The following is a 7,986-nucleotide window of genomic DNA, read 5'->3' as shown; positions in this document are numbered from 1 at the left end:
AGAAAATAGTGTTGAGATGCAATATAAAAGACATTAAATAATATAAAGAATATTGAAGAAAGGCAAGTAAATACTTTGGGAAGAAAATATGGAGAAGATAGTTAAGGCTTTGGAGTTATCTATTTTTCTGAAATTATTTTTTTTACTAACTATTTTAATCATGTAGGATTTAATTTATGGCAAACTATACGTGACTAGACCCTAATTCCTTAGACCTTCCTAATTTTCTCTAAAATTCATCAACAGCCAATTCCTTGGTCAATTAATTTCAATTAGAGAGTGATGATCAAATTCCAGTTTATATGCCACAAAAACTCTAATTACCTAAAAATAAAAGGATTATATGTCACGTATCCCGTTAAATCCAGATAATTAAAATTTAGGAGAATTTGTTTTCAAACTGTTGTTCAAGTAAAGAGCTTTTCCAAGTTATACAAGAATTCAAATAGAAAGAGGGTCATACTTCCGTTCCACCCAAATTCATAAAATAAAGAACGAAAACAATTCTTAAATATAAATCAAGACATGAATTAAAATAGAGAAACAATAAAATCAATCCATACAATAGATAGAGCTCCTAACCTTAACAATGGAGGATTAGTTGCTCATGGTTCAAAGTAGAAAATAAGGATTCAGGTAAATATGTACTCTGGTAGTCTGGGATTAGAATAATGTTGAGGTGGTATCCTCCTATTTATATCTAATCCTAATTAATTTAAAATCTATCTTTAAAACTAAAATAATATCTTTTCCTATTTTTAAAATTTGAATTTAAATTAGAATTAATTATAGCAATCAACAAATCTTCAATTGATGGATGGGGACCACTTGGCTTCACTAGGATCCACGCCTAACTTGGACTTGGCAGCATGAATTGGAGTTTAGTTGAGTGAAGCTGCGCCAAACTTGAAAAATCTCACGTATTGTTATTGTGTCTTGCGCCTAACTTGAAAAATCTTAAGTTAGGCGCAGTCTTGGCAGCGAGTTCGGAGAAGAAGTATGGACTATTATATATCGTTAGAAAGCTCTGGAAGTTAGCTTTCCAACACCACTAGAATCACATCCATTGGACCTCTGTAGCTCGAGTTATTCAGGTTTGAGTGCAGAGAGGTCAGGGTTGATAGCATCATTCGCCTTCATTTCTTCTTCTGCAGAAACTCCATCAAATCCAACTGAATGCTACCTAAAATAAACAGAATTTCACAAGACTCAAAGTAGCATCCATATTGGCTAAAAGATAATTAATTCTTGATTAAACTCAACAATTTAGATGCAAATTCACTAGAAAAAGATAGGAAAGATGCTCACGCATCACCAGACCTGGGAGATATTTTGAGTTGTATATGTTCATGACTGTGAGGGAGTAACTAACTTTTCATCTTTCGGGTGCTCTATATATATTATTGTTTATTATCATGTTTGTGTATATATCTGTTTATTATTTTGGTTTGCGTAATCTCACATTTTTCTTTGGTTGTGATTTTATTTTCTTTAAGGAAGGTTTTTTATAAGATCAAGTTTCGTTAACCTGATTACAGGCTTGATATTATTAATAACAGTGTCAATGTAGTTTCAAGTTGGTAACACTCGATGTTTCAGTATGAGCATGCCATACTGAAAATTGGGTTGTTACGTATTATATTCTTGGTGCTTGCAAAGACTATAAGAATATTTTATTTGAATTAATATAATTATTTATTTGATCAAATTAAAATAATAATTAAATAATTCTTTAGTAAAGATTAGAACATTCGTTAGTGTGTGACCCCATAGGTTCAATACTAAGCAGGTAGTAAATTAGTCATTCTAAATTTAGTAATCAAGGTTGGCGTCTAGCAACACTCTTTAACGACCCGATAATATGAAATAATATATTTTTACTAAGAACCTGAAAAGAACAGTAGAATTCCTTCCATCTTTACAACTCTTGGTTAACCATCAGAGTATGGTTTAATTGTCAAACTCTAACTTATTACCATTATTATAATGAACTGTGAATGACTTAAGAAACTAATTTTTTCATTCATTCAATCCTCTTAACCAATGTTTTATTTATCTCAGTCATTATAATCATAGAGCTCAAACTCTTTACCGAGAGTTGACGGCAGGGACGGATCCAAGCATACAAATGAGGGGGCATTTGCCCCCATGATGTTTTTAATTTTTGTTTTAAAAGATATAGTTATATATAATATGCTCCCACTTCAAATTTTAAATGACCCCACTACAAATAAAATAAATTCAATTAGCTAACGTTTTAAATTTATTTTTTTATTTTTTTATCATTTTGACTATTATTTAACCTAATCAAATTTAATTATTGTACTGTCAATTCTTTATTCTCTTAAACCCTCTTCTTATTTTTATATTTTCAACCTTCTTTTTCTATTCTTTGTCTAATGGTCATCTTCTCTTCATCAAAAAGTAAATTTTAAATTCTCCAATTTTTTTATATAGCTCTCCATGACTCTATGTATCTTTCAATTTCATTATTTTTTTTGATATTTTCAATTGCAATTTTTAATTCAAACAATTATAGTTTAGTTATCAATCTAATATTTTATTTTTTTCGTGACTTTATATATTTTATTTTATTCTCGATTTATTCATCCTTATTACTTATTTTTTATCTTTTGTTCTATTATATGTACCTATGTTGCATATAAAATTTTAAAATAATATATTGTTAATTAATATGATAGTCGCAAGTCAAAGGAAACTCTATTATTATGTTCATCTTGAGAATATCCTATTGACAAATATGCGGTAATCATAAGCATTAGGAATTCTCAAAGTGAGTCAGTTCAATAGTCATATCTCGATATGCACCATCTCTATATATATATCTGGATTATTAATGTTATTTTTAATAATCCTATCACCAAGAACAATTTAGATTAAATTATAAAAAGTTTATCTCTCAATATTATAATTGCTATCACGATGATAAATTTCTAAAGTTAATTAAGGACCATATTATATTAACCCTTTAATATAATAACAATAATAAATTATTTGACACATGATTAATTCGATTGTGGTCATACTACTTATTTCCAACAATTTTTTGTTCAAATTAGTTTAAAATTACATCTAAGTTTTGTTTATTTTTTATTTTTTTATTCCAAAACTATTTAGATTTTTTTCGATTAGTTTTACAAGAACTCGACCCCTCAGGAGAGAGTTATTACAAATAAAAAAAAAATTAGGTACTACAACCTTCTAAATAGCATTTAGTAGTACACCAAAATAAAACATGACTACACCATATGAATCACAATTATATATCACCCACATTCAAAACTACATATTCCCCCATTTGGCATTGTCATCAGACAAATAAGTAGTTTTAATTATTCTGTCCCAACACCCATGTACTGCCACATACACCAGACATCCTACTTACACCGTATTACTTGAAATATCAAGTTGACTATTTAGACTAGTTAAATATTTATTTTTTATTTAAGATCAATTAAATTTGACATAAAATATTTTCTTAGTTAAAAAAGACCACGCTTATGGTATCGTATCCATACCCATGCAACTTAGGGTAAAATCCATACAATTTATGAATTGTTACAATTGGAGGAAAAAATACAAAATCAATTAAAAATTTGCATGAAAAATAAAAAAATTTGATTCAAACTCAAGTAAACGTATGTATTTTTACTCAACAAATTGGGTTTATCATACTCTAAAATTTCAATTAGACCAATTAAGATCCAAAATTTTGAATCGTGACTCACGTGCACTACAAAAAAAGGCTTATGGTCACGGCAAAAAACCGTGATCATAACTAGTAAAAAGGATAACCATAGATTTATGGTCACGATTTTGGATCTATGATCACGGTTTTTTACCATGGCCTATTCTCTCGTGGCCATAGGTCTATGGTCACAGTTACAATTTTCAAATTCTGACACTTTAGGCCATGTTTTTTCACCGTGATCATAGCCTATTTTGTTTTATGAGATTTAATTTTTTTAAAGCATAATCACATCCCAAAATGATGATAATTACAAAATAAATCTAAAAATAAAAAATGATAATCAACAATTAAGATAAGTTGTGATTAAAGTAACTAACTAACATATCAATATAGTTGAGTGAATACACACTAACACTAAGTAGAAACTATTAACAGAATTGTTTCACAGACGTGAGAGCAATACAATTCAGACTTTGCCAGGATAGATTGTTTCTGGTATTGCTATTCTTCCTTCTCAACGCTCGGAAACTTTTGTTTCAACCACTTTACCATATGAAAGCTCAGCACCTGCTTCATTAACATGCAAAGCAAAGTTACATTAGACATAAATACTTCTGTTTATTTTTCTTCAACTTAGGGGAAAAAAACATATCATCAAAATATATATACATTACATATATACTAATAATTAAAAACTTTTGAAAGTTTAGACAAGTATTTAAAAATTAAAAAAATTTTCTTGTAAAATTTTATAATTCTTTTGAAATTTTAGATATCCTTTAAGCTAAGAATTACTCTAAATTAGTATTTGGAAAAATAAAAACTCAAAACACAAAATTCGTTATTAAACCGTAAACTGAACTACAGTTTTCTTTTCTTTCATGGTCATAATATATAAAGTAATAATACTTATGTATTCTTTTTTGTCTTGTATGATTCACAACACATTTTAAACTTTAGATGAAGTATCACAAGAATAAGACCTAATATAAAAGAAAAACAGAGAGTTTGAAATGAATTACCATATCAACAGTTGAAGGATGGTGGGAGTGACAAAAATGGTAAAGCAAATATAAAACCAAAACTAGAATAACTAATTCACATGTTAGTGTTCAAAGCACAAGATTTCTTCTTTCCCTTTAACACAAAAAGTGCAGAAAAAAGTCAAAAGCCACTCATAATAACACACAAACGGTTCCAAACCCAACCTTAATTTCATGACAACATAAAAAGAAAAATAAAAAGAAAGCAGAGAAGTTAAGCTAACCTGTGAAAGGAAAGCTTGTTTATTGCAAATTAGAAACATATGGCACTGAAGTAATTGTGAAAGAAAGCCAGCTCCATTTGCTATAAAAAAGTCCTATTTTACTGTAATTGAAATACATAAATAAAACAAGTCAACGTATAGATGAAGTTGACTTTTATTAAGTTAACACTAAATTCCTCATATTAAGTTAACTCTTATTAGTTTAATGTACTTTTTTTTTGTACTTATTCTCTTTATTTAATATAAAATCAATTCTACAAAAACTGAAATTTATATGACCAAAAATGATATAAGACCAAAAATCAACAGAAAAGAATTTGCTATTGATTTAGTAGTTACTTTTTCAATCATGTGTACTTGAAAAAAATTATTTCTATTCAAAACAATTGAAATTACAGCACCAAAAAAATTATTTCAATCATGCTTACGACTTATGAATGAGATAAGTTAACTACACACAATATGTAACCACTAACAACCAATGTACATGTGGTAGAGGTTAATAAGAGTATAAGACATTGCACCTATACATTCAAAAATAAAATTAGTTGTGGTAGATGGTTAATAAGAATATAAGACATCTTGCCATAAAATACCAATAATCATCAAAATCCACCAAAACTTGCTGCAGATTTGCTTCGTTAAGATCATCACTTTACAATAACAATGCAATAACAATCCAATAACAATTTTTATTAATCTCAGTACAATAATTTATAATCACTAACCTCTTTTTGATAGTTGTAAAGTCTCTCTTTAATCTCCAAAATATGCCTAATATTACAAAACACTGCATTAGGGAGAAAAAAAATAAGAATTGTTCTACCTCATCTATCAATTTTTGCCGCTCAGGAGTCCCAAACCTTGGAGATGCAAAACAGGATTTAATTGTCAATGTGCGCCTCTCTTCTTTCTTGTAGTCTAATGAGCCCAATGCACCATTTGGGTTGGTTGGTATGAATGCAATTAGTGCAACTAAAGCAGTCCTTCCTACTAAAAGAAATTCACATTAGCAACATACAAACCTTCCTATTAAAGGAAAGCGTGAAGCATTAATGGTTATAGTTATAGTCATTAAGGTAGTGAAAATTGCAAATGATGAAACAATCAAGTAATGAAAAATGATGTGTACAATCTCCTTCTGAACATGACAAAAAAAAATCCCCTTCTAAACTGATAAATATTCCTTCAGTATAATCACTTAGTTTGTTCAGTATTTTCCAAACAAGTTAGTGTTGGATAATTAAAATTTGCATCAAACCAAAGAAAGAACAGAAAGAACAGCAACAACAACTCTAAGAAATCAACATTCAACAAACAGAAAGAACAGTAACAACTCTAAAATTTACTCAGATTCACCGAAATTAATATCGATCCAGAGAAAGAATAGCAACAACAACTCTAAAAAATCAACATTCAACAAACAAACAGAAAGAACAACAACAACTCTAAAATTTGCTCAGGTTAACCAAAATTAGCATCGAAGCAGAGAAATAACAGCAACAAGCCAACAACTACTCCAAAAACTAAATGAAACAGCAACAACCACATTCAACAACCACCAAATTCACCGAAATCAATATTGAACTAGAGAAAAAACAGGGTTGAAAATTGGAGCTCACCTGGTTGAGAAGACGACGACCACCACCACCCAAGGGAGCAGATGCTGCTTCACTGGTTCCGACGAAGCGAACATAGGATCACGGACTCACGGTGACAGACCGAGAGAGGGACGAGGTGAGAGACCTAGAGTGACGCCGAGGGAGTGACGAACTGAGAGTGATGATGAACAGATTTGCTCGATGGTCTAGATTTTCTTCCTAAAGAAAGGAATTACTTCATTGTAAGCATAGCTCCAAACCAACAAACAACTCTAGCATCAAATTAAGATATGGTTTTGTCACAAGTACAAACCCCAAATAAGAATTAACCGAAGTATTTAGACTCCGGGTCGTCTCACAAGAAATTGCAATGAAGTGGTCAATTATTGGCTATAAAGGGGGTAAGGGGGTTTTGGGTTATAAGAGGAACAAGAAAAAGTAAATTAAGCAAGTAATTAAAGAAAATAAGATAAAGAACTCTTGGCTAAGACTTAAGTAATTGAGATCACTATCCTTGTCAATAATTCAAATATTGATAATTATAAGGAACCAAGCTCATTAGGTCTACTCACTAAAGCCTTAAGTACGCAATGTCTACTCCTAGGCTTGGAGTATATCAAATGGTTTGATCAACATCAATCAATAAGTCCCAACCTAGCTACTAATTAACTTAGTAGTAGGCTAGAGTCAATGGTTATCAAATTGATCTCCAAGGGTTCTAGAATTACCAATTCAATGAAACCCATGGACTCAAGATCACTCAATCCCCTTAGCCTAGGCCAAGGGTCAAGAGAACTACTCAGAAACTAGTGAAAGCATTCTATCAAACACCTAATGTGCAATAAAAGTAAACATCACAAAATGCTAAAATTACGGAAACCCATAACTAACATAAGCAAGAACTCAACAATATCAATGAAGATATACATAAAAGAGACATGGAAACATAAATTTGCATTAAAAGGAAATTAGATCCACAATGTTCATCAAGAAAAAGGATAGCAAAATGAGAATTTAACATTACAACTAAGAAAGACAAGATGTAGAAATGAGAAATTATAAAAGAAACAAGATGAAATCAAGTAATTAATTCAAGATCCAAGACAATTTAACCTAATCCTAACCTAATTCTAGAGAGAAGAGGGAGCTTCTCTCTCTAGAAAACTAACTAAAGGCTCATGTTGACTAACTAATTGCTCCCCCTTTGCTTGGACTTCAATTCTGCATGAAAATACACTCAAAAACAAGTTGGATTTGGGCTTGGGTAGCTCAGAAATCACCCCAGCGTTTTGCCTTTAAGTGGGTCACGTGAGAGTATCGGCGCGTACGCGCCATGTGCGCGTGCGCGTCGATTGGCTGTTTCTTCATCCGCGCGTACGCGTCATGTACGCGTGCGCGTCTCTATG

At 30.7% G+C, this 7,986-nt stretch overlaps 1 long non-coding RNA gene across 1 annotated transcript; it reads right to left on the bottom strand.

The window, feature by feature from the left end:
• Window positions 4,206-5,755, bottom strand: LOC110263445. Its single transcript, XR_002349108.1, has 2 exons — window positions 5,708-5,755; window positions 4,206-4,279 (listed from the first exon to the last, which is right to left on the bottom strand). It is a non-coding gene; the product is annotated as an uncharacterized LOC110263445 (long non-coding RNA).

This window comes from Arachis ipaensis, chromosome B06, assembly GCF_000816755.2.
Source record: "Arachis ipaensis cultivar K30076 chromosome B06, Araip1.1, whole genome shotgun sequence".
In the NCBI taxonomy this organism is placed as follows: Eukaryota; Viridiplantae; Streptophyta; class Magnoliopsida; order Fabales; family Fabaceae; genus Arachis; species Arachis ipaensis.
Note: the sequence above shows the minus strand (reverse complement) of the source record. Positions and strands in the feature narration are given on the sequence as shown.